At 52.0% G+C, this 25,968-nt stretch overlaps 1 long non-coding RNA gene and 1 pseudogene across 3 annotated transcripts in view; both read left to right on the plus strand.

The window, feature by feature from the left end:
- Positions 1 to 25,968, plus strand: part of LOC131497348 (uncharacterized) — a 434,038-nt gene that overhangs the window by 117,935 nt on the left and 290,135 nt on the right. For all 3 annotated transcript variants that reach the window (XR_009254911.1, XR_009254910.1, XR_009254909.1), the window contains exon 2: positions 20,459 to 20,527. This is a non-coding gene — a long non-coding RNA (uncharacterized LOC131497348). The remainder of the gene's footprint in view (positions 1 to 20,458; positions 20,528 to 25,968) is intronic.
- Positions 13,190 to 13,266, plus strand: LOC131498683 (U4 spliceosomal RNA; annotated as a pseudogene).

The following is a 25,968-nucleotide window of genomic DNA, read 5'->3' on the forward strand; positions in this document are numbered from 1 at the left end:
GACGTACTTGAGGCTTTAAAAAATGGTCATAAATCTGATGTCTGTCAAACAGGGCTGGCATTTTCTTTTCCTTTCACAACCAGGTTTTGTGTGACCAAAAAAAAAAAAAAGAAAACGATTTTTTAAAAGAAGAAATCCACTAGGCTCCCGTGAAGGGGGGGGGGGGGGGGTCCCTCCAGATCCCATCGTTAGGGTGAACCACCCCCGCTCCCCTCGACCACCACTGCCGGGAGCACGTTGGAGTATCTGGGTGGGAGGCTCACAGGGGGAAGGCGGTTGCCAGAAACGCTGGGGTGGGTGCCGCGGCACCCACGGAACCAAGACCTGAAGCTCTGTGTTCAACAGCTTGGCTCGTCGCACCAGAGATTTGCCCAGCTTGCTTTGGGTCAACCTGGAGGACCTTAAAGAAGCCAAGAGCCCTTTCAGGCAACTGCTTTTTCTGCCACAAATAAAGCAGGAACCAAGGGAGCCACTCGGGAGGGCCCCGGGCTTGGGGGGACGGGGGAGGACGTGCTGTTTGTGGCCGCCAGCCACGGACCCTCTGACTAGAAAGAAATGTGCTGGGGGTGTCCTTTTAGCAGGCGGTTTGGCTCTCCGGGACCTCACGTCTGAGGTGAGCCCGCCAAAGAAAAGGGCGATTTTTGTGGTCAGAGCCTGGGGCTTGGACGAAACCCTTGGACGGAGGGAATATGTGCCTGGGGGAAGGCGTGGCCCCACTGAGGAGGAGAAAAACCCCCCTGTCTGGGAGGAGTGCGGCTGCCAGGCCTCTCCACTCAGGGAACAGTGGGCGACTGTTGGAGAGCTTGGCCTGCCCCAGCGTCCAGGTGTGCCCTGGCCGGTCAGGTATGCCATCTCACGAAAAGAGGCACGAAGGTCCTGGTGCCCCCCCCCCCACCCCTTGTGCCCCACTGTCGCCCACCTCTGCCTTCCCATTCCAGAACTTTCTGTTCACACGGGAAGCGCCCCCTTCGTGATCACCGCGTGTCCCGCGGCGCTGGGCCCTCCGGTTCGAGGCCGGCTGCGGGGTGCCGAGGCCTCCTTCCCCTCCTCGCTCCACCAGACCTTCGTGTTCGTTTTCCACACGGGGCGGTGTCCCAGCCAAGCTGTGAGCCGTCTGAAGAGCTCACTGCTTTTCAAGGCATTTTTCCTGGCCGCTGGCCACACTTGACTGCTTGGTTGTTTGGGCAGGGTTGTTCAAGGCTGTGAAACCAGTCGGGCCGGAGGGGGAGGCTGGGGCTCAACCCCGTGCGCGGTGGGATTTCCCTGTAGGGTGTGGGTAGCGGGGCACGGACGTGTCTCCAGCAGGGACCCCTGGAAGAAACCCAGCCACCCCATATGCCAGTACTTTTCCACTGGCGGGTGGGGCTGGGAAGAGGAGAACTTTGAGCCCCAGTGACCTAGCAGCCTAGGGATTTTCCAGGCTTGCCTTGGGGGGTTATCCCAATGAGGGACAAGGAATCCGGAAACCTTTATCTTACTTATTTAATTTTATTTTAACTAAGCTTCACTCACGGTGATAAAATGTTGAGTGGTCATGCTCGAGGCCCTCATCAATGCCTTCCCAGAACCCAGTGGACCGGAGGGGTAAAATCTCACGGTTCTGCGTGGTCCCTTTAAGACCTGTTGCTGTATGCCTCAGTTCAGCGGTAGGTGCTAGAATGAGGCATTGGTCTCAAGGACGCTCTGAGTTTCCTACCTTACCTTGAGGTCATGTCTGCAGTTTGCGTTCCCCTGGCTTGTATCCTCATGGGTCTTGTGTTCTCTCAAGCCTAGTTATATTTTGCTTTAACTGTTTCAGAATTTCCACTCTGCAGTGTGGCCTTGGAGTGGGGTCCACCCCAGTTATGCCTGGGGTCCAGCCAAAGGCGGGAGCTCCCCTATGTTAGCTCACACGGCTCGTGGCATTCCCTGAGAGGGGCCCTCTGCTGTCACTGTAACTCGCTTCCTGCCCCCACATCGTTCTTCTGTGCTTCTTCCCAGAAGCTTCTTGATTGATAATTGAATGCCTGTGTGTACTTATTCACGACCGGTGCCCCCGCCTGGGACTCTGTCCGCTGTATGACTGACGGAGCCCCAGCTCCCAGCACAGCGTCTGACACACCGTGGACGCCCAGTCGCTATTTGGGTTAATGCCTCCAGGACGGGTGCTGGGGGAACGATGTACGTGGGTACAGTGGGACATTTGTGCGGTCTGGCTCCTAACGCTTCCGTTGGCTCTGGGTCGTGCTAGGCCACTCCCAGAAACGGGAGAAAAAAGGAATGCTATTTAACATTCTAGCCTGATTCTTGATCTCTCAAATGGACGGTTGTGATCAGAGGTGTGGGGTTATGGTATGTTTATGTTAGATGGAGACACAATGCAGCGCGATCATGGGTTCTGTTTAGTTGTTGTTGTTGTTGTATATTGCAGAGGTGGGTGCTTATAGGGGCATTTTTCTGATCCAAAAAGACAGGGCTGCAGTCTCCTGGCCACGTGGCAAGCATCTAAAAGTCCTGAGTTCTGACGTGGTGTTAGTACAGGGTGAGCCGTTAGTTCCTGTCGCTGTTGGCTAGTGAGAGGTGACCCCGGTCACCTCCAAGGCCGCCCGTGACGTGACCACGTCACATGGTGCTTTCTGCAGAAGGGCTCAAAAGGCTTTGTGTGCTTTGAATTACTCACCAGGGCATCCTTTTAAATTAAGAGTTGGGTTTTGGTCACAAATTGTCAGGTGCCTCCATATTGGCCCTTTGGAGTCAGCTCTAAGCATCCGCAAGTAGCTGGAACCTTCCGGTTGAAAGGCCCAGTTGGTATGAACGTTTTTTAGGGGGGCTAGGACATTTTTTAGGGGGAACAGCACGCATCCTACAGACTCTGAGTTCTAGGTGATAACACCTGTGCTCAGCTACCTGCGTTCTAGGCCCCGTTCTGCTGCCTCCACCCTGGGGCCTCCCTCGATGCTGAAGCTGGGCACCCATATTTCACGGCTAGCGGCTGAAATAGTGTAGACAAGCAGAGAAGAGAATGCAGCAGGCAAAGAGCTAATTTATATAGTTTGTGAAGATCTACATACGGCAGGCGTATTAAGATGTATGTAAACACTGATGGTGACGGGACGCCTGGGTGGCTCAGTCGGTGAAACATCCGACTTCAGCTCGGGTCACGATCTCACGGTTCGTGGGTCCGAGCCCCGCGTCGGGCTCTGCGCGGACAGCTCGGAGCCCGAAGCCTGCTTCGGATTCTGTGTCTCCCTCTCTCTCTGCACACACCCCCCCCCCCACCGCCCCGCCTCGTGCTCTCTCTGTCTCTGTTCTTGAGCAGGTATGTCTGCATTTCTTGCCCTGCAGGGAAATTCAGGAGTGCAAAATACAGTCACCAAACTAGCAAATCAATTTAAGATGATGTGTTAGTTTTGCTGGGGCTAATGTTACAAAAAGTACCACAAATAAACTGGCTTACACAATGGAAATGTAGGGTCTCACAGCTTTGGAAACTAGAAGGTCAAAGGGCTGGTTCCTTCTGAGGGGTTTGAAGGAGATGTGTTCCATGCCTCTGTCTTGGCTTCTGGGGGTTTGCTGGCAATCTTTGGTGGCCCTTGGTGTGTTGAGACATCACCCCATCTCTGCCTTCACTTCCACCCGGTATGGTCCCTGTGTTGTCTGTATGCAGATTTCTCCTTTTTATTAAGACACCGGGCACATCATGGCAGGGGCCACCTTCAGTAGGACCTCATCTTAACCGATTACATCTGCCACGACCTGATTTCCAAATAAGATCACATTCTGAAGTACTGAGGATTAGGGCTTGGACATATGAATTTGTTCAGTGGGGGGCACGATTCAACCTATGACAGATGACAAATGACCAACCTTTACAACCGAGCCATAGAGGGAACTCGGATTCAAGAATTTTCAAATTACTAATCTCGCCTCATGTCTTGAGGTTAATGTTGGGCACCCAAGAAAATGTCCAGTGGGGGGTTAGAAATTGATGGGGGAAGAAGGGCAGAGTTAACTCTTCCAAACACTTCCTAAGACTTTTGTGATTTTTGCCGTGTAGCCACACACACTGTTATTTTCTTTTTATTTTTTTATTATAAATTTTTCAAAAAAATTTTTTGAGAGAGAGGGAGGGAGCGCAAGAGTGGCTGAGGGGCAGAGGGAGAGACAATCCCAACCAGGCTCCACTCTCACTCCCTACGGAACTCAACATGGGGCTTGATCCCATTACCCTGGGATCATGACCTGAGCCAAAGTCGAGAGCTGTCCAGATGCTCAACCGGCTGAGCCACTCAGGCACCCCATACTATTGTTTTCTTAATAGTTTTCTACGTGGTTTCATAGTTTAAAGTAAACATACATTAAGAGAAAAATCCACATCACTGTCAGAAATGGAATCAGAGGCCATTGGACATAAGTGGAAAATACAGTGGAATCATAAAAGATTGAGATTTTGTGACTTTTCCCAAGTCTCTGTGCCTAAGAATTGCTCTCTCTTCTTATAGTTGGACTTGCAGAGGTATTACTGAAAACACCAAATGGGGATGCTTTTCCTGCTTGGATCAGTATGGAAAGAGAGCAGAAAAGGGGAAAGCACTTCTGCGTGACCCGGTGTCATTTAAGGCCATATTAGAGCGTGGCCAACATTTATCTCAGGTACCCCTAGGGGGTGCATCACCCCTAGTGTGGGAAACACTGGTACAGTCAGGGTCCTCATCTCGCGGTCTAGAACTTTAAAGCCTGTGAGAAACAGAGACCCCTGACAGCCTTCAGATCCCATTGCTAATCTGTGGCCAACCTGACTCTAGTCTAGTGGTTCTTAACCAGGGGCCATTATGCGTCTTCCCCCAGGGGGAACATTTGCATCTTCCCCCGGGGCACATTGGACAGTGACCTGGAGACATTTTGTATCTTCCCAGCTGGAGGTTGCTGCTGGCATCTGGTGGGTAAGGTCAGGGAGGCTGCTCAACATCCTGTACCCTGCAGGGCACAGGACAGACCCCACCACAAAGAATGATCCAGCCCCAAATGTCTCTAGTGCTGAGGTCGAGAACCCTTCTCTAGGGGCGGGCTTCTTGGCTCTTGTCTTCTTTTTGCCCCCTTGCTCCCTGCTGCCTCTTGCCCTTGACTGCAAGTGCTGTCTGTTTGCAAAGCTAACCAGTAGCTTTTGCTGTACCAAAGAAGGAGTGGAAAACATCATCTTCTCTAATTTATGAGGCTTCTAAGCCATTTGGTGGCATAAGTTACCACCTCCGGTTCTCCCAGCACTCTCTTGACCATGTATCGTTAAAGTTTGCCTGTCATTCGTTGGAAATAGCGTGAAATCGGATGGTGGAAGAATTGGACTCCCCTACGTCCTCCTACACACAAAACACCAGAATGATCTCTCCATCCCCATCAAAATAGAGGAAGTTTTGGGAAGTGGGGTTTCTTAGGGTGGGACTCTGAAGGATTTTACTTACAACCAACGGCACAAAAAGGTAAGTTGGCTTGTGGCTTATGCCTTCAAGGGGCGTCCTTGTGAGGACAGTAAGACAGCTCCACTAAGTTCCTATAACACAGATCCAGCTAGAAATTCGCAGGAACCATGAGAGAATTGGGGGGGGGGGGTGGCTGGGCCCAGAGCAGCTAGGTAGAAGGACGTGAACGTCCACCAAGTCATACGGGAAACCACCTGTGCCAAAGCTTGTACTGATGCCTGTGCAGACGCCGTTCTATCCAGTTCTTTCTGAAACATCTAAGGCGACGGGCATACCCAATCTCTCCCCAGTTACAAACTCGACCCTTCACCTCCGTAAGTTAATAAGACTTTGCTTGTGCGAGTCTCGCTGTAAGGCATGGCTCTGCAGCCTGTGTCTGTGCATTGTGAGCCCAGTACAGTTGGGTTTTGTGGAGTTTCTGCATTATACTCTGAGCCCTTGGTGGCAAGGTGTGTTTACTCCATGCTCCTCTATACGCACGCCCTCATGTGCGAATCACCGCTCCCCAGCAGGCCGGTTGGTTACGTGTTTGGGGGTTTCTGAGTCTTTTGGCAGGAGGTTGGACCTCTCCCAGTTTGCCCTCTGTCTCTCCCAACCCCTCCCCACGAGCCTTCCTGCCTATCGACTGGCAGATTCAGCTGTGTCCCGGAAGGTCCTGGGTCTCACTGGAAGCCTGGAATGACCTCTGACTCTCAGTTTAAGTCACTCTTTCTGAAGATCATACTCCAAACAGAAGTCGGTGATGCCCGGTCCTGAGATGGGGGTTGGTTGCCGTGGGATCAGGGAGCCAAGTTAAACAAGCTTGTGATCTATCCGGCTTCTGGTTACTACTCAAGGCTTTAAAATCAGCCGAGCTCAGAAAAGGAGGCATCATATTATGGGGCTTTAGTAATTACGTTTAATATTTTAAAATATCTGCACATTCTTTCCCGGTCTCCGTTAAATAACCTCTTTTCTGTGAGGATTTCCTGATAAGCCTGAAGAAATCACAACCGTTGTCCATGAGTTAAATAATCTTCCAGCTCACGGCTTGCCTTTCTTCTGAAATCACAGATCTCTTACCCCACTCTCTGCCCCAGCTTGGTTCTCATGTGTCCCCAGACATCCCCGGGAGACAGGAAGGAGGAGGAACGATGGCCCAGATTTTGCCGATGGGGCTGGTAAAACAGCATAAAAGCACGGCCGGGGCCATGCTGCCACCGGGCTCCCATGAGGGCCTCTTGCTTGCTTGTCTGACTTTGAGCCCAGCCAAGCACCTCCCGACGGCCTCATTCGGGCACCGCCTCGGCCAAGCTTTCTCGCTTTTCTCTCCTTGGCAATTAATTGATCACCTACTGCCTGCCTGCTGCGTGGGGGTGTCTGTGCATCATGCGCTTTTTACTGATGCTCAAAAAGGTGTTAAAAACCCAAGATGGTGCAGCGAGAAAGTGCCAGCGTGATTCCCGCGCAGAAATGCCTGCCATCCTCCTTTCCACCGAAACCAAGTGAACCTGCTGGCTAATGACCCTGTGACCGTTTCCTCCTCTCCTGCCGAGGTGCCCCCACCCTGCCAACCCACGGAGGTGCCCCCACCCTGCCAACCCACGGAGGTGGGCGCCTCCTTCTCCCCCAGCTCCTCGCTCTTGTAGGTATCCGTGCATGTGGACATATGTATGACATATGTATTATAATATGTAATATGCACACATAATACATATCACAAAATAAAAGCGTCAGTTGTTTTGGACCTCTTCTCTCCTACCAGGTTTTCTGCTCTGGGGAGCCTGGGACCTTCCTTTCTGTGCTTTGTATTTCTTTCAAAAAAATTTTTGTATTGAGTTTATTTATGTATTTTGATGGGGGGGGAGGCGGCGAGGGGCAGAGAGAAAGAGGGAGACAGAGAATCCCTAGCAGGCTCCATGCTGCCAACGCAGAGCCCGATGCAGGACTTGAATTCGCAAAACTGTGACATCACGACCTGAGCCGAAACCAAGAGTCAGAGGCTTAACCGACTGAGCTACCCGGGTGTCCCATATGCTTTGTATTTCTGGTGCCTGTACTAACATCTGGCACACAGTAGGTGCTACGTTGACATTGACATGCGTCCGTGGTGTCTGTGGTGTGCAGTGAGTTTAGATAAGGTCTGTGCCTGTGTGGGTCGTATTTTGTTGTTGTAGGATTGCTGGAAGGCTTTGTGGTGGTTTTCCCTCCTTGGGGCGCCTGGGTGGCTCAGTTGGCTAAGCGTCCGACTTCAGCTCAGGTCACGATCTCGCAGTTCGTGGGTTCAGGCCCCATGTTGGGCTCTGTACTGACAGCTCAGAGCTTGGAGCCTGCTTCAGATTCTGTGTCTCCCTCTCTCTCTGCCTCTCCCCTGCTCACCCTCTGTGTTTCTTTGTCTCTCAAAAATGAATCAATGTGAAAGAAAGAAAGAAAGAAAGAAAGAAAGAAAGAAAGAAAGAAAGAAAGAAAGAAAGAAAGAGAGAGAGGAAGGAGAGAGGAAGTAGAGAGAGAGGATGGAAGGAAGGAAGGAAGGAAGGAAGGAAGGAAGGAAGGAAGGAAGGAAGGAAGAAAATAAACCCCTCCTTGGGCACCTGGGTGGCTCAGTCGATTTAGCATCTGACTCTTGACTTTGGCTCAGGTCATGCTGTCACGGTTGGTGGGTTTGAGCCCCAGCTCGGGCTCTGTGCTCACAGTGTGGAGCCTGCTTGGGATTCTCTCTCTCCCTCTCTCTCTCTGCCCCTTCTCGACTTGTGCGCACGCACTCTCTCTCTCAAAATAAATAAGTAAACTTTAAAAAAAAAAACCCAAAAACCAGAAAAGAAAACCCCTCCTTCCCTTCAGCGTGGTGGCTGCTCTCTGTGTCAGGTGGGCAGGCAGGTCACAGTGTGGTCCTGAGGAAGGGCTGGGTGGTGAACGTGTACTGCCTCACCAACCTCGTGCCGCACCCTGGCCGGCCATGTGTCGTCGGCCTGCCCCTGGACACCGGCTCCTGGGAGAGCTTCTTTGTGTTTCCACAAAAGACTTTGTGGTGTGGGCAGGCTTGTGGTGTCAAATGGCAAGTCGAGTGCTTTCAGGCCTCAGCACGAGCGGTGGCTGTCACACTTTGTGCCCCGGGACGCTGCGGGGCCTTGGAGGGGCTGTGGTGGCCCCCTGGAAACAGGAAACCTGGGGTGGGGGGGCGGATGGCTGGAATGGGCAAGGCCTGGCCTTCTGTGCTCCTGTCAGCCAGGACAGATCCAACTCTGTTTTCAGTTAAATGCCAGGTCCTGATTCGTGTGTGTCAGGGAGGAGTGAAGGCTTTTAAACGTGGAAGATCTATTATGCCCCAGATCCTGTTGCAAACGTTTTAGCAATATTAATTTAACCTTCCAAACAACTGTATAGGTAGATATTATAGTTACTGCACAAATTGTTGACGGATGAGGAAACTGAGGCACAGAGAAGTCCAAGACTTCTGGTAAATGGTGAAGGTGGGATTCAAACTCACACACTCCAGCCTGGTTCTGGGTTCTCCCGCTTTAAGAAAGAAGTTTGAGAGTTTAAGAGCCTAGTCCCCACTGCCCTCGGACTCCTAAGTTTGCCGAAATAGCACCCCCCCCCCATTGGATATTTGTGCAGGAAGTAGCCCTTCATTGGTGGACAGGGGGTGTGCAGCCCAGAGTAAAGTTTGGGAGGTTCTACGGTACGTCCCAGGGGAAGCTGATTGCTGGGTGTTGGGAGAGGGGAGGAAGTTGGAGACAGCCGTGGCAGTGCCCTGGGGCACTTCCCTCTTTGCCAGCCCCGACCCCAGCCCCGGGGACGTGGGGGCCTCTTTCTCCCCGAGCCTTGCTGTACAGCTATTAAGTGGGGATTGGCCAATCAATAAATCAAGGCACCTGAAAAATGAACTGGGGAACCACACCGGCTCTTTCCCTCTTCTTGATTAACACAAACAACCTTATGAAATGTCAACCTGTCAGTCGTTTGGAAAGTTTGTGGCATGGAAAGGCGATTACCCAAATGACTTTTTAAAAGTATGAGAATTTGCCTGGCTGAACGGTTTTTAATTAATGCCCCGAGTTAATGTTAATAACTATTCATAGCTCAGGGAGCTGGACTTGGGGTGGGTTTAGGAAACATTTGGTATCTCTGGCAGAGGCAGAGTGTTGACCTGGCTGGCAAGAGCGGGGTGGGGGCTGTTGGCAGCTTTTGTAAAGCTAAAGGGACCTCGGGGTCCCTTTGGGCCTCAGAGGGGAGGAGGCTGTTTGCAGGGAGGGTGTGGGTTCAGGTACCATCATGACTTTTCGTGGCAACCATCAGGGTCGCTGCTGCCCAGGTAGCCTCTAGGGTAAGGTCTCCCCAGATACATACCCCCCCGTCTCAGGGGATTCTTTGAAAAAAAAAAAATGTGGCTTGGGGTTACACCATTTCAACTTACCTCCCTGATTTTCTGTGATCTCATATTCCCTTAAAATACCGTCGGAAAAGTGTTTTTGAGTTGAGCATTTTATTTTCCATTAACCACGGTGAAACCAACGCACGTGGAGGCCAAGACTTGGCGGGAGGGCGGGGGACCGGGAGCCTCTCGCACCTCTGCCCAGCAGCCCTCAGCAAACACTTAGCCCCAAGGCCGTCCTGATCCCTGCCCAGGGATGCTCCGCTTTGATGCTCCCCTCCTGAGGGGTACTTGGGGGGGTTCCTTTCTGACACCATAGGCAGAAGGTGTCCCTGGGGGCAAAGAGGTCGTTTTAAAAGAGAAAACCGGATGGGCTTGTAAACTTTTTTTTTTTTTTTTTTTTTTTTTTTTCCTTTTAAGCCCAGTGGGTTAGGCTCCGTCTTTAGGTTCATGTCACAGACTCTGCTCAGGGAAGACCCAGGAGAGAGTTCAGAGTAGCCCTAATGTTAGCAGTTCCAGGTGGAGGTGGGGTGGGAAAGGCTTGAGAAGCCAGCCTCCAAGGGCACTAAGTGAGAGAGCTTTGCCGTTGTGCCGTCACCCCATCTTTGTCTTTAATTTTTTTTTAATGTTTATTTAGCTTTTTTTTTTTTTTTTAATTTTTATTCATTTTTTGAGAGACATGAGAGACAGAGCATGAGCAGGGGAGGGGCAGAGAGAGAGGGAGATGCAGAACCCGAAGCAGGCTCCAGGCTCCAAGCTGTCAGCACAGAGCCCAACACGGGGCTCGAACCCACAAACTGCGAGATCGTGACCTGAACTGAAGTCGGCCGCTTAACCGACTGAGCCACCCAGGTGCCCCAATGTTTATTCAGGTTTGAGAGACAAAAAGAGACAGAGCACGAGCAGGGGAGGGGCCGAGAGAGAGGGAGACACAGAATCCGAAACAGGCTCCAGGCTCCGAGCTGTCAGCACGGAGCCCGACGCGGGGCTGGAACTCACGAACCATGAGATCACGACCTAAGCCAAAGTCATACGCTCAACTGACTAAGCCCCCCGGGCTCCCCAGGCACCCCCATCTTTGGAGGACTGCAGGCCAGAGTATGGCACATAGCAGCAACAAAGCTCCTCTCATTTAGGGTTTATACTGGGCTCCAGGGATCCCAACGCAGGAGGTATGTTGCCCGCCCTGAAGGAATTTAAGACTCTTTGCAGCAGGCAGGAGTGGGGGGAGACAGGATAGGGAACCTCTTCCTTCTTTCACCTCATGTTCAGGGCACCTGTGGGGCGGCCAGTAATACTGTGGCTCAAGTGCGAGCCACCACCGAAGGCTGGAAAGTCCGGCGGCTTCTCGTGGGAGGTGGGACCAGGGCTGGGCCTCAAGGGAAGGTGTTAGGGAGAGGCAGAGGGAGGGAGGCGTTGCAGGTGTGGGGAACGAAGATTAGATAAGAAGCAGAAAAATCCTGCCGACGAGGCTGGGGAGAGAAGAGGAAGGACAGAGCGTAGATGGCCTCTGATTTCAGGCGGGCGCGTGCAGTCTGCGTGGAAGGCAGTAGGGAGCCGCTGATTAACGGTTGAGCAGAGTTTGGTAGACGTAGTTGGTATTTTAGAATGATAAACTAGGAGAGCGATGCAGAAGGGTCTGGATCAGGCAGGTGGAAAGCCCACATGGGGGGTTACTGCAGCGTGGAAGGCAGAATAGCAAGGTGGCCGTCAGCTTTCCCCTTGGATCCAGAAGAGCTTTGGTGCAAGTGTGGACTCCACTGCCTACTAGCCTCGTGACCTGGAGCGAGTTGTAAATCTTTCTGTATGTCAGTTGCCTTACCTTTCACGCAGGGGTACTAATAGTCATTCATTTAGCCAAAAGAGGGCTGCCTCCTACAATGTATGCTGATCGTACAGTGGAGAACCAAACAGATATCATCTCCGCACGCAGGAATCTCATGGCCTGGAAGTAAGATTGTAGGCAGACACACAAACTAAAATGAAATAAATACATCTGATCATTTCAGATTAGGTTAAGTGCCGTGAAGAACACAGTGGGTTTTACTGCTTGGGTGGCCCGTGTAATAGAGTCATCATGGACGGCCTCTGCAAGAAAGTGGCAGTCTAAGCTGAGACTTTGAAGTTAAACAGAGTGTTTCAGGCTGAGGACACCGTACGTGCAAGGGCCCCGAGGCACCAAAGAACTTTGCAGAGCTTTTCAGCTCAGACATAGAGCTCGTGTATAGAGGGAGAGAGAACAGGGTGAGACGCGGCACAAGATGAGGGAATTAAGTAAAGGAACACATGTAAAAGGCTGGGACACAGTAAACGCTCAACAAATGACATTTTTATTATGGGGATGTTCTGGACCTGAGGTTAGAGAGAGCCTAAGCTATGGTCAGGGCCATGGGGACAAAAGAGAAGACGGATCATGAACACCACCTGCAGAAGAACTGAGCAGAGGTAGGGTGATTCACGTGATTTGGGGGAATATTGCCCATGTGGATAACTGAGGGACTGAAGTGAAATTCATTTCACAGAAAATGGAGAGGTTCCGAGGGGAGCCTGGTTGAGGGGATCAGGAGTTCCCTTTGGAGGTGGAGAATTCGAAGTTCTTGGGGAATCGGTGATCAGCCTGCCCTGCGGCTTGCACGCTGGGGCTTGGGGAAAAGGACAGGGGTAGGGATTTGGGAAGTCTTCAAGAACGGGAGGAAAGGACGGCCGTTCAGCTGGGCTGAGGCCTGAGCCGTGGGGTCCCCCTGTATGCTGGTCCCAGGAGGAAGAGGAGGTTAGGGGGACGCTCCTGAACCTGGGCACCCCGAGTGAGGCCCATGAGGGTCCTGGTTCTCAGGCTCAAATCCACCCTCCCTGTTCCATGCTGTCATGCAGCGGGCCCTTAACTGCTGGTGTGGCCTCCGCGTCTCCATGGAGCTTGGCCTCTGTTTCCAGCCTGGGCTTATGTAACAGGCTCCGGGAAGTGCACGGGGCCGTGGGTCCTGAACCAAAACGGCTAGTGTCATCAGAGCCCTCTGTCTATAATGGCACAGGTATTTGGAAAATGCCACGGAGCAGGTCTGTTAACCCTCTGGCCTGCAGCCTGTCAGCTGAGTTCGGATTCTTGGTCAAGTTTACTGTTCAAGCCAATGTTGACTGTATCCTTCAGTGGAAAGTGCCGCTCTCCTGTCAGTGAAGTCTGCGGGCTGTTCCCCTCGCCGCCTGGGTGTGTCTGACCCCTGGTCTGTGGATCACACGGGAGGTCCCAGGGGGCACCCTTGCCAGATCTGGTCTCAAACCCCAACTTTGGGGCGAGCTTGCAATATCTCTTTCTGATTTCACAAGCAATCCTGCAACTTCTGTTTTGACTGTTGTTTTTTGTTTTGTTTAGAAAGAGAGTGTGAGCTTTGTGCAGTGGCAGTATCGTAGCCAATGAGGTTTATCCGAGGCGCGATTATTGCTAATTGAAAACTAGAAAGAGAGTGTGAGCGGGGGAGGGGCAGAGGGAGAGGGAGAAAGAATCTTAAGTGAGCTCCGTGCTCCGTGTGGAGCCAGATGTGGGGCTCGATCCCGCCACCCGGGGATCATGACCTGAGCGGAAATCGAGAGTCGGACGCTCAACCGACTGAGCCACCCAGGGGTCCCTTGGCTGGTTTTTAAAAACTGCATTTATAGCTTTATTTCTACTTGAAGACGATGAATGCCCCCCTTTTTTTTTTTTGTATTTTTTTTTAAATACCAAGACTTTTTTTTCTTTTCCAAATGATGCCTGTTCACTTTCGACATGCAGAAATGAAACAAATTGTCCATAAACTTACCCTCCAGAAATGGCAATGGTTAACCTTTTGCTTTCTCCTTCCAAGTTTGTTTTTCTTTTTTTTTTTTTTTTTTAATTTTTTTAAATGTTTATTTATTTTGGAGAGAGACACAGAGTGTGAGCAGGGCAGGGGCAGAGAGAGAAGGAGACACAGAATCCGAAGCAGGCTCCAGGCTCTGAGCTGTCAGCACGCAGGGCTCGAACCCACAAACTGCGAGATCGTGACCTGAGCTGAAGTTGGATGCTTAACCAACTGAGCCACCCAGGCGCCCCTAAGTTTGTTTTTCTGACTATGCAATTCTGTAACCTATTTATTTTTACACTGATAGCAGTTATATTTATCGGTTACTTTCCATTGACCAGGTAATATGCTACACAGTTGAACAAATGGTTTAATTTAGTAGCAAGAACCCATTTGTGAAATACAGACCAGTGCAGCCCTGTTTTACATCCTCAAATAGAAATAACAAGAATGATCATGGCTAACCGTTGTGGAAGGCTTACTAGTGACAAAGAATGGTCACTACTGCTGTCTCTGCTTTTCAGGTGAGAAAATGGACACTCAGGAAGGGGTCCATGGTGATACAGCTAGCTGGTGGTCAAGCTAGGATTTTAATCTTAGACTCTCTGACCCTAGAACCCAGAAGTGTGTGACATACGTTTGATCATTTGCCAAGACTCTGTGTTGTCCGTCTGCGACGGATTTGATGGATACTCGACATCCTCTTGCCCGTCTTTCTGGGTTTAGAATGGTCAGTGCTTCAAAATAAAGCCCACGTCAGCGTAGTCACTGTTCGGAAAGAGAGACGCTTTTCTTGGCTGCTTCCTTCCTCCTTCCACGACCCCTCAAAGCAGTCGGCATGGAATGGATGTCTGTCTCCTTAAAAGTATACCCTCGTCTCAACCTTTTTGGAGTCGGAATCTGAGATTTGGCTGGAGCTCTTTACAGAGATTGTAATCCAGCTGACAGTAAATTTGCACGGTCTGGCGCCCCTTTCCTCCGCTCTTAACTGGGTCACCTAGAATCCTTATGGATTTGGTACAAGAAAACCACATGTCTGTTGCTTTAAGTCAGAGGCTGTTGTTTAGAACGGGTTTGTTTTCCCATAAACTCATTGTCCTGGGTGTATACACATACATACATAGCCACACACAAAGACACAGTCACTCACTCACCCATATGTATATTTCTGAGCTGAGGTTGTCCATATACAATAAATTCCCATAAGAGCAAATGTTCTGTGGGCTCCACATGAAAGCCTACGGAAGCACGCGCTTTTCCTCTGAGCCGGGGCAGTCTCCTGGAGAGGCACACCGAAATCATTTCTGGGGTAGATCGTGCTGGCATCGAGTGGTCCTCTGCCTCTGTGCTCATCACCTCCTTATTTCGCAGACAGACTTCCCTCTGCAGTAGCCACTAAGGCGTGAGCACTAAATCCCGCTCTGTTGACCAGTGTTTCATCTTTCATCTGTAGGGCTGACTTAGGAGTCCAGGTAGGGAATTTATTGCCCCAGAGGAGACCCCCAGAAAGGTACACTGGGAAAGAGAGGGAAAACCTCACTGTCCTGCCACAGTGCTTTTTTTCAGTTCGGTGAAGGATAATCCTCACGTGGTGTCAGCTTGCCCTGACCTTCCGGTAACAGGTCTTTGGTGATCTAGCTGTGTATGAGCTAAGGAGGTAGGAACCGACTCTTAAGAGGCCTCTCCTCTTGGAAGGCTCCTTGGAAGGGAGGTGGGAAGGAGATGGACAGAGAGAGAGGGAGAGAGAAACAGTGTATTTAGGGGAATGTGTATATATGATTGTTCTCCAAGTACACATTTCACAGTTGAGCCAGAATAATTAGGAGGTAAATTGCCAGCTGGGCATGTCAGTTCTTTTGTTTACTTGTACTGAGTTAGTGCCAACTAATAAAATAAAGCCCTTGATTTGGGTTTGGGATGTCCCAACTTTCCTTTTGTGAAAAATTAACTGACTGCCTGTCTACCTACCTACCTGCCTATCGATCGATCGATCTCTGTATCTATCTGTCTGTCTCTTCTAGTTGTGCTTTGTTTGATATTAGCTAGAGTGACTTCGTTTGTGGGAAAGATCACTGGTCAGCTTGCTTGTCTGAAAGCCAAACCTGGATGGGGTGGGGAGGTGAGGGCGGGGGCGTGGGGGTGGGCAGCAGAGGTCGCCTTTCTACCCATCCTCAGCAAGAAAATTAAAGAAGACAAATAAACCCTAATCCTGACCTGGGGGCGAATCCCAATAAAGATCCAGGTTAATTTTTCCTGCCGATACAGCCCTTGCATTCATTGTACGAATTAGACGTTCTGTGGCCCTAATTTGCCAGATCAGATTGTGCAATCATCTTTTATAGGCCTGGGTGTGAGGTGTGCTCAGTGTTTATGCTGCAGGGGGCTGATGTGTGTTTGGATTTCAGAGATGCCTCTGTGTCTGCCAGGCTGCTGAGCTGCTTCTACAGAGCGGGGGTGGGAGCTTGTCTGCCTGGTCCAAAGCAGGCCCAGTGCACCTGCCTGGAACAGAAGGACTTGGGACGGAGTCAGCGGAGGGAGGGTCGTTGGGAGGCACTTGGGAGAAGGCCTCCGGGCTGGGGTGGGGGTCTCCGAGAAAGGGCATTCAACAAAGGATTTGCGTAAAGGGTGGCAAGGTTGGAGTTTGGAAGGAAGTCAGACTCCGAGCTGGATGAGCTGCTCATGACCTTAGGCCCTTTTGCCTTCGTGAGCTCCTTCCCCACCCCTCCCCCAAAAAGTTCAAAACGACATTTTATTACTTAAAAACAATTTTTCAAGTTTATTTATTATTTATTTATTTATTTATTAATGTTCATTTTTAAGAGAGAGAGAGAGAGAGAGCGCGCAAGCATGAGTAGGAGAGGGGCAGAGAGAGAGGGAGATAGAATCCAACGCAGGCTCCAGGCTCTGAGCTTGTCAGCACACAAGCCTGAGGCAGGGCTCGAACCTCCGAACCGTGAGGTCATGACCTGAGCCGAAGTTGAATGCTTAACCGACCGAGCCACCCAGGAGCCCCTTATGTATTTTTGAGAGAGAGAGAGAGAGAGAGGGAGAGAAAGCGAGCACACGAGCTGTGGAGGGGCAGGAGAGAGAGGGAGACACAGATTCTAAAGCAGACTCCAGCCTCCAGCTGTCAGCGCAGAACCAGATGCGGGGCTCGAACCCACAAATTGCAAGATCATGACCTGAGCCGAAGTCAGACGCTCAACCAACTGAGCCACCCAGGCACCCCTAAAAATGACATGTTATGATTGCAGTGATTTTAAGGGTGAATATCATCCAGGCTGGATTCACTGTTATATAGGCATGAAAATTATACTCATTTTATTGCTTCTAATTTTATAAGAAATTAGAACATTTTCGTGGATCGGGGTCCTGGGCACTGCATCCTGTGCTCAGTGAGTATCAGCCTTAGGTACCTTCTTAGAAATGGGGCCCGGGGGGTTGGCCAGCTGACAACTCCCTGGCCTGTTTTGTAGAAGTCACTCCCCTCTGATACTGGACCCATTCAGAAGGTCCAAGAATTCTCCTAAACTGCAACCCTTGTTTTGGCCAAAGAGGGACCCGTCGCTTACAAAGTGTTAAAAGCCGGCGTTTGATCTTGCCCTCCCCTAGTCTTCTGCACCGTGTGGCCTTCTGTTGTCTGTGAGACTGACAGCGTGGGTGGAGAGGAGAGACCAGCGTGGGCTGGCATGGCCTGGACATGTTCCAGACTCCTGTCTTCTTGTGGCCTCACCTGCGGAGCCTTCAGTGGCTCAGTCGCAGGTATCGGGGAGGATCCGCCCCTTCCATCTTGGGCCGAGGTGGTTGGGCCAAGAGCCACTAGGTGGGGTTTGGCTCAGGTATCCCTGGAGATGTCTGGAAGGAACTGGTCGGGGTGGGGGGTACAGATGGAAGGGAGGGACCTTTGGGGGCAGGCTGTGGGTAACCCGATGCAAGCTCAGAGGTTTGGTGCCGGGCGTGGCCGGCTGCCATTGGCCACCTTCGAGGGAACACCATCCACTCCCTGTCCTGCCCTAGTCTGCACCGAGGATGGATAGGCAGCTGGGAGGTGGGTGTGTGGCCACAGAAGGGCTCCGTGTGGCAGGTGCTGAGCCAGTGTGCCGTGGGCAGGGAGAGGCTGTATCCATGGTCCCCCAGGCTTCCCGCCTGCCCTGGATAGGCACATTGACACAGAAAGCAAAGGGGAAAACCCCCAGAGCAGAAACGAACTGTTCCGTTGAACGCAGTGTTTCTTAGAGTGTGTTTCAGGCTAGCGTTTGGATTGCTGAGAACTGGATTAAGTGGGGAGGGGGAGAGGGGCAGCTGTCTCTTGGGATGTGACCCATCTGGCATTCCACAAGTCAGCTGGGCAGGTCTTGGGGCCTGCTGGAGAGGCGGCGGGGAGAGTGGGGCAGGGTGGGGTCAGTTTGCCCGAGGTTTCTGCGGAAGGGGACGTAAGGTGTTTGAGGGCATCCCTGCTGAGCCCTGACTACTGAGCATGTTCTGTGGGACCACCAGCATTGGGCCGGCCCAGGAGAGTATTAGAAAGGCAGAATCTCAGGCTGCCACCTCAGACTTGTTGATTTGAATTTTAACGGATTCTCCAGTTGATCCTTACATTTTGATGCTTGTTAAACTTTCCTGGGGGAACTTAACATGTTCCTTAACCCGATGCTCAGACCTTACTTTATACCGACCAGAGCTGCTGGGAGTGGGACCCAGGCTGCAGTAGGATTTTCCAGCTGCCAAGGGGAGTGATTTCAGTGAGTAGCGTGGTCTGGGAGCCTAGGCAGGGAGAACCATTCCTCCCCCTCTGTAGGGTTTAAGGCCCCCACTCCCCAAAGTCTGCTACTACATTGGCTAAATCGAAATGTCATGGGGGCAGGGTGAGCTTAGACCTCCTTGTGTTAAATGTCCTATGTCCCCTGGAAGGGTGAGACTGGAAGCATTTCCACTCATCTGCCCTTTGACTCGAATGGGGTTATCGGATGCTTTCCACCTAATGAACTGAACACAGGTTGGGCGTGGGGGTGCCCTTACATAAAGCAGTAACAGGAGTGGGAATCCATTCTGGTGCCCAAGTTGAAGTTGGAGGATACGTTGTGGTTTGCTTTGCTTCTTTTTGATGAACTTTCTAGCATGGGTGAGTCATCTAGTTATGTCTCAAGTGTTGCATGGCTCAGCGGAGCTAAAATTGTTGAGTTCCTTGCCCTGTACTCAAGAGCCCTACATTGCATTTGAGGTTGCTCTTGGGATAAGTTCTTGGGCATGGTGGAAGAAGCTGGCTCGGCAGACGCATGTCCCCAGGATTGGGGGAGGGAGTTGTGGGGCTCAGAGGATGCTGATCTGCTGGCGGGCATTGGTGGATGGGGTTGGCCACAGAGTACCAGCATGGACCCTGTCTTCCATAACTCTAGAAACCGCGGGAGTGATCCGGGCCCCAAGATGATGTATGTGTGCATCCAGCGAAAGAACAAAACACCACCCAAACAATCCTTCCCCTTGTGAGTGAAGGTTACAAGTTTTCTGTTTCAAATCTGATGGTATTATTTTTCCCCCTTTTCTTTCTTCTCCCTGTTTTCATTTGCCAACCTGGGGGTCTAGAGTGATTTCTTTGAGCCTAATGATGGGGAAGCTTAGAATAGGGCTATTATCTTAAACACCTTTTGAAATACTACTCTTCCTGGTGTCTGAATCAGGTTGAACAGAGGTTGGATTTAAAGATTAAATATCTATTTTAGCAGCAGCAGCAGCAGCAGCAGCAACTATGCTCAGGAATTATGTGGATGGCATGGAATAGCCTTGCTCTCTAGAAACACGTAAAGGAATAAATGAAAGTGAAGCTAATAACAATGGTAGGGGGCAGGCACAGAGCTAGATGGTCCTCCTGATTTATCCCATCTGATGAATTCAGACATACCATAAAGTCAGAACATACACAATTCAGTAGTGTCATAGGAGTCTTTGAGTAAAAGGACCCTCAAAACCAGAACAACTCAGGCCTGTGGCAAGAGATTATTATTATTATTTTTTTTTACTAAAGATTCACTGTGAATGCAAGATTTAACTTGAAAAAAAAATTGCTAGCCAATGTAATATTTGTTTCATTTTATTGTAGGTGTTGTTTATTGAGATGATAGCCTGTATTTCTTTGACAGTATTCTTCCATTTGCCATGTCTGTGATGGACATAGGAAATGGATTTTTGCCTTTATTCAGAATGAATGTAATTTTATTTTATATTAAAGAATAATCAGGGGCGTCTGGCTGGCTCAGTCAGTTGAGGGTCAGACTCTGGATTTTGGCTCAGGTCATCATCCCTGGGTTGAGTGAGCCCTGGGTTGGGCTCTGTGCTGAGCGTGGAGCCTGCTTGAGATTCTCTCTGTCTGTCTGTCTGTCTGTCTGTCTGTCTGTCTCTCTCTGTGTCCTTGCCCCCCTCCCATTCGCTCTCCCTCTAAAATAAGTGGGGAAAAAAAGAATAAACAACTATTAAACTCCTGTGTCCTTGGCAGGCTGTCTGGCATTCAGAGACCACTCCCTCTACATTTTAAGCTTGAAGATGAGTTGTTTGTTTTTTTTTTTTTTAATTTTTTTTTTTAACGTTTATTTATTTTTGAGACAGAGAGAGACAGAGCATGAACGGGGGAGGATCAGAGAGAGAGGGAGACACAGAATCGGAAACAGGCTCCAGGCTCTGAGCGGTCAGCACAGAGCCCGACGCGGGGCTCGAGCTCATGGACCGTGAGATCATGACCTGAGCCGAAGTCGGCCGCTTAACTGACTGAGCCACCCAGGCGCCCCGAAGATGAGTTTTATTGTCTTATTTCCTGGTGTAACTCTCCCTTCTTTTTCTAGGTGAAACCAGAGGTTTGAGGCTGGCCTGCGTAGGTGCTCCGAACCAAGAAAGAAGGGCAAGACACAAAGGTGAGCTGCAAGAAGGTAACCCCTTCTTGCTTTGGGGGTTTTGTTCCTTCTACAAAAAGTTCCTCTTCCCAGACATCCCGAATGCACCTGTACCTGCACGCCAGCCCACAGGGGTGATTGGCAGGCAGGAGCCTTGCAGTTAGCTGTCGGAGAAGGTCCAGGGACACAGGTTAATAAATACTAACGGTCATTGCAATTAATTCCAGGCAGGCTGTGTTCTCACAGCTCCTACCTGGGCGAACTCGCTCCCACCTGTCACAACCCTAGCAGGTCAGCGTGTTCTACCCAGCCTGCAGGTGAGGAGACAGAGGAATGGTCAGTCGCCCAGGGTTGCCTTCCATCACTTCCTCCCTTTGTGACTATAGGCCGATGGCCTTCACTTCCCTAGACCTCAGTTTTCGCCGCTGTAAAATGGGGACGATGCAAGGAAATCCCTGCTATGTTGGGTCATGAAATGAGAGGATACAGAGTTAAGTGCTTGGCATAGTGCCTGGGATGTATTAAGGCACACACTTAATGTCAGTGGGGTTTTTTCCCTCTTTAGCTCCGGATATGATCTGGGGTGAATTGGTAAGCCTCTCACCTATAAGATGGCGATGCGTCAGGGGAGGTCACGAACTAAATGAGACAGTGCAAAAATACAAATGAAAGTCCAGATCATAATAGATGCCCTGTCTGTTCCCTTCCTTATTTATCTTATTCCTCATGGATCATGTAGAAGGAAGACATCCAACCGCGTTAACTCCCCCATCCCCTAGAACCCCGAATCCTGACCGTTGCTCCCCAGTGATTTTCGGAGTTGATCCTTCCCCTCCCTTCTCCCGGCCACCCTGCTGATCTTGACTTTGGTTGCACACACCAGGACACTCACTGGGGGCGCCAACCTTTAGATTTCCAGTCTTTCTTTCTGCACATAATCCTACCTGTGCTTTCTCTAACCTGCTTTCTTAAACCCAGTATTCATCATGGCTACTTTCTGATTGAAAAAAAAAAAAAAAAAGATAAAACAGAAAAGCAACCCTGCCATGCTTCTCTAGTTGTTATCTGAGCGACCAGACCTCACTGGATACTTAATCTTCTTGCTACGACTCCCCACTCAAATCCGGATCCTTTTAGCCAAACTTACGTGCTTCGTATCCTACCTCCAAGACTGGAATGTTTCCACGACACCCCCCAGCGCCCCCCACCCTGCCCCGCCCGCCATGTTGCCATCTATGTGCTCACCTCCTCAAAACCCCATAGCCATGGGGGCCCAGGGCACTGGAACCTCATCTCACCTTTGCCTCCCTCCCCCACTGGTGCCTTCACAGCTGGGGGAGGGGGGGCAGAGTGGGAGCTTATTTTCTGTTGGGTGTGGGTGTTTCTTCCATCTCATCCCTCCCTCCCTGCATGTCTTCTGCACACACCGGGTGCTCAGAGGGCAGTGGAGAGGGAGGGTGGGCCTGAGAAGGAGTCAGTCGGGGAAGTCAGTGTGGCCGCCGTCTACAGTTCGGGTGACTGGCAGGGGAGCGTGAGTGGGGGGCGGGGTGTTAATGAGTGACTCCGAGGGGATTTCCAGGCCAACTGTGGGCACTGCCTTTGTGAAAACAGCTCCCTCTGCCTTAGCCCTCCCTCTCCCCTCCCTCCCCAGGTGACCTCAGCCTGAATAGCAGTTCGTTCCCTGAGATACACAGCCCTCCATGCCCTTGGGAACGGCAGCGAGTTCCTCATTCTTTCCTTCATTCGCTCGTGCATTCATCTAACGGAGCGTTACTGGGTGCCCGGGCCGTGCCGGGGCGCTCAAGGCAGAGGACGCCATCCTGCTGTCACAGAACTGGCCGAGAGTGTGGGGAGGGTGGATGCTAAACAGCAAAATAGTAAATATGTTAATCACCTAGTACCTGGGAAGGTGCTGGGCTGTGCAAAACAACAGAAATGTAGGCAGGAAAGGCAGGCGGAGTGTGCGGGCAGGGGAGGGGAGGGCGGGTTGCAGTGTTGAATAAGGCAGGGCTCCTCACTGAGGAGGGGACCTCTGAGCACAGGCTGGAAGGAGCTGGCCGCGTGAACACTTTGGGAAGAGCGTCTACAGAGGGAAGAGGGGCGTTGAGACCGAGGCCCCCGCCCACCTAGTGTCTTTGAGGACAGGGGCACTGGTGGGGTTGGAAGGAGGCACCGGCCAGCGAGAACCTGGGGGGCATCAGCCTTTCCACTGAGGAAACTGGGAGCCACATGTGTGGAAACGGAGAGGAGCAGAGCAGCTGAGGGGTGACAGCACGATCGGTCGGGCTATCGGGGTGCCTATCCCTGTCCCGCCCAATCACATACGTGTGACAACGGGATGACATTTAAGGTGGGGATGAGCTGAGAAGCTTCAGGGCCATTTCTCAGGAGCTGTGATTGCCCCGTTTAGGCTAGCCTCTTGCCCTGGCGTGGTGGCTCCCTGTGAGGGTCAGTCTCCTCTCCTCCCTGCCTTCGAAGCCATCGGGCATCAGACCTGTACGTTGCGGGCTCGGCTCAAAGGGAAAGAGGAAACAGAAGGGAATGGGGGAAGAATTCTGGGAGGAGAGAGGCCAGATGCCCCCGTTTTTCCCGTCAAGTAGTGGAAGGACAGGAGAGGGAGCAGGCTGCCCTCGGGGGACACCCGAGAGGCTGATCCCGGCCATCCCTGTGGTCTCCCTGCCGCCCTTCAGGGGGCTCTGCCTGGTGCCCTGCAGCACCTGTGTCTTCCTCACCTCTTCCTCCTGCCGTCAGAGGGAGCCTGATGGTGACGGGGCTGTCCTCACTCCCCATGTGTCTTTCCTGTCCTGCGGTCAGAGTGACCGCCCGGCTGGGGCAGGCTCATTGTGCCCCAGAGCTCACCCCTCAAACAGCGTGTCTCTTAGAATGCTCCCATGGGGACCTGAAAACCTGACACCCAGGGAGGACCTGCTCTTTCCTCGGGTCCAACCATCACGCGTGTGTGGTGAGGACAGAGAGGTGGCTAGGACACGGACTTCTGCCGTAACCGTAATTGAGAGTGAAAAGCCGGGGCTCTGGGAGAAAGAACGAAGCAAGCCCCAGTTCCGAGCGCCAGTGGGGATGACCTCAGCCGGGGGACGGGAGCCGTCCAGAGGACTCGCGGATGGAACTTCCCCTCGGGGTCCAAATGTGAGTCACCGTGGCTCGCGTCTGTGCAGCGGGCTCCGTCCCCGGGCCTCCCACTTTTCACCCTGGGACATCATGGTCACTGCTCAGGCCTGATGACTCACTTGGTCTCCCTGAGCCAGCCACGGCGGGGTGGAGCCTCTCTCTCCTGGCATCTGCACCCTCGGTGCTGTGGACGCAGCTTGTCCGGCCACGTCCTCGGGCAGTATGTGCGAGACGTGTGTGGCAGACAGAGCCCCTCACGCCACACGGGGTTGAGCCACAGCTGCCAAAGCCGATTTCAGAATTCAGTCTGGAAAGTCTGGGGGGCTCCGGGCCGCAAAGAGCACAGCAGCCTCGCTCTCTGTGCCCCGGAGTGAGTTGCACTCCGACACCTGAGAGGTGGGGGACGCATGCCCGCCTGCCCCAAGGGAGCGCCCTGTCGCCCCATCTAGACGAGCGGAGTTCACCCAAAAAGGCCAGCGGCTGGCGGGGTATCAGATTTCCCACCACACCCGGCGCTCAGCCTCTCCTCTCATCTTCCCCCCTTGGTTTTCATCTGCTAATGATAGAAAGAGTGTCATCTTTTCTCAACCTGTCAGTCTCACACCTGCCGGGAGCCCCTGGCGGTAAGGCGCCCAGTCTGTCCAATCTGATGTCATCTGTGTTTATCGTCTGTTTTAGAAACCAGGTAGCGGGAGGGACTTTCTGAGGAATAAAAAAAAAAAGTAAATCCCCAGACTATTTCAGTGAGGTGTTTGGTTTGTTTGTTTGTTTGTTTGTTTGTTTGTTTTTTGCCTCCTGTTTTTTTTCATTTTCATAATTTTCATTTTTCCCCCTCTCTCTTTCTCTTTTTAATTAAAAAAAATTATATGAAATACCATGCAAGAGTGGGGAAGGAAGGGGCACCTGAAGAGGGGTCCACCCTCCCCCAGGTGAGGTTGATTTGGTGTATCTCCAGAAAACACAGAAAGGTGGCCCTGCCAGGCCAGTCCTGCCTCCCACCTGACGCAGGACGTAGAGTATGTTGACAGTCATGGGACTCAGTTTACCACCCACAGCCTCTGTCCTTCCTGAGGGTGATGGAGCTAACTTATGGCCTCACAGTTTTGTCCTTTGGCTCATCATCTAGAACTTTCCACCTCTAGTCATCCTTGTGTGCAAATGGAGGGGTGGGCAGGTAGGAGAGCGCTCTTTAGGGTAAAGGTCAAAGGTGACAGACACCTGACCCACTGTCAGGCCTGGGTGACCACCTGTCAAGTACCCCTCTCTCAGACATCTCTCCAGACTCCTTGGGTCCGGGGTCACTGTCCCTACTGAGGGAGTGGGGAGGGATGGGGAGGGACAGAGGCTGGGGCATGGGGACTCTGGCCTAGACCTTGAGGGTCCACTTCACAGGGCCCAGCTGATGCAGAGAAAAGGTGGTCGAAGGTATAGGCACGGATGCCACTTGGCCCAGGTGTGAGAACTTGTGTGAAAGGGTCGGCCTCCGGGTGACTCAGTCTGCTAGCAAACTATAAAAGGGAAGTGACTCACTGTCAACCCTGAGCAAGAACTCCTAAGGCCAGGCCACCAGCACCTGTCTGGGACGTGGTTAGTTATTAACGCTGCCAGTAAGAGTGTCATGGGAACCGGACGCTGGCCTAGATTGCTGGAGGTGGCTGGGCTTTTTCACAGCCTGCACACCTTCCACTCCCTTCTTACGGCTCCCCTCCGGCTTGAACCCAAAGGCAGAAGAGCCCATGGAGCTCTTTGTTGCACAGGGTCTCCCAAGGGGCCTTGAGGAGGACACAAAGTCCACACGGGATGAGGAAGGGGACAAAGCAGTGGTTTGGTGAGGGGCAACCTTGGCTGGAAGGTTAAGTCCACAGAGCCAGCCTGAACCCGGGAATTCCAGAAGGAGTGGGCTGTGGATAGGGCTGGCCCTGCCCTGCCCTGCCCTCCCCGCCCTACAGGTGCTGCCCAAAGGGTTCTGGTTCTGGGACCTCGATCAGCTCTGCCGTGAATGCCTTGGGGCGGTATGGGCTAGTCTTTCCAGCGGCCCTGGGAAAGGAACCCTGCCTCCTCCCACGGAGGGCCGACCCGAGGATCATTAACTCCTGCCCTACTGACCTGTGGCCCCAGAAGAGGGTAGTGTTGTTCTTGCTGTGCTCTTCTCTGAAGTCACCCAGCCACTTCCTGGGGCCGCTTGAGACAGCTCGGTGAACTCGAGGGCCCGGCTCTGACGACCTCTACGGGGCAGGTTGGCAAGGCTGTAGCTCGAGAGCTGAGCCCGGCACTCGGGTCAGCTCTGCGTGCCCTCGGTCTTTCCCCGTGCCCGGAGAGGTACACACGGGCTG

The sequence above is a fragment of the Neofelis nebulosa genome, chromosome 16, assembly GCF_028018385.1.
Source record: "Neofelis nebulosa isolate mNeoNeb1 chromosome 16, mNeoNeb1.pri, whole genome shotgun sequence".
Taxonomy (NCBI): Eukaryota; Metazoa; Chordata; class Mammalia; order Carnivora; family Felidae; genus Neofelis; species Neofelis nebulosa.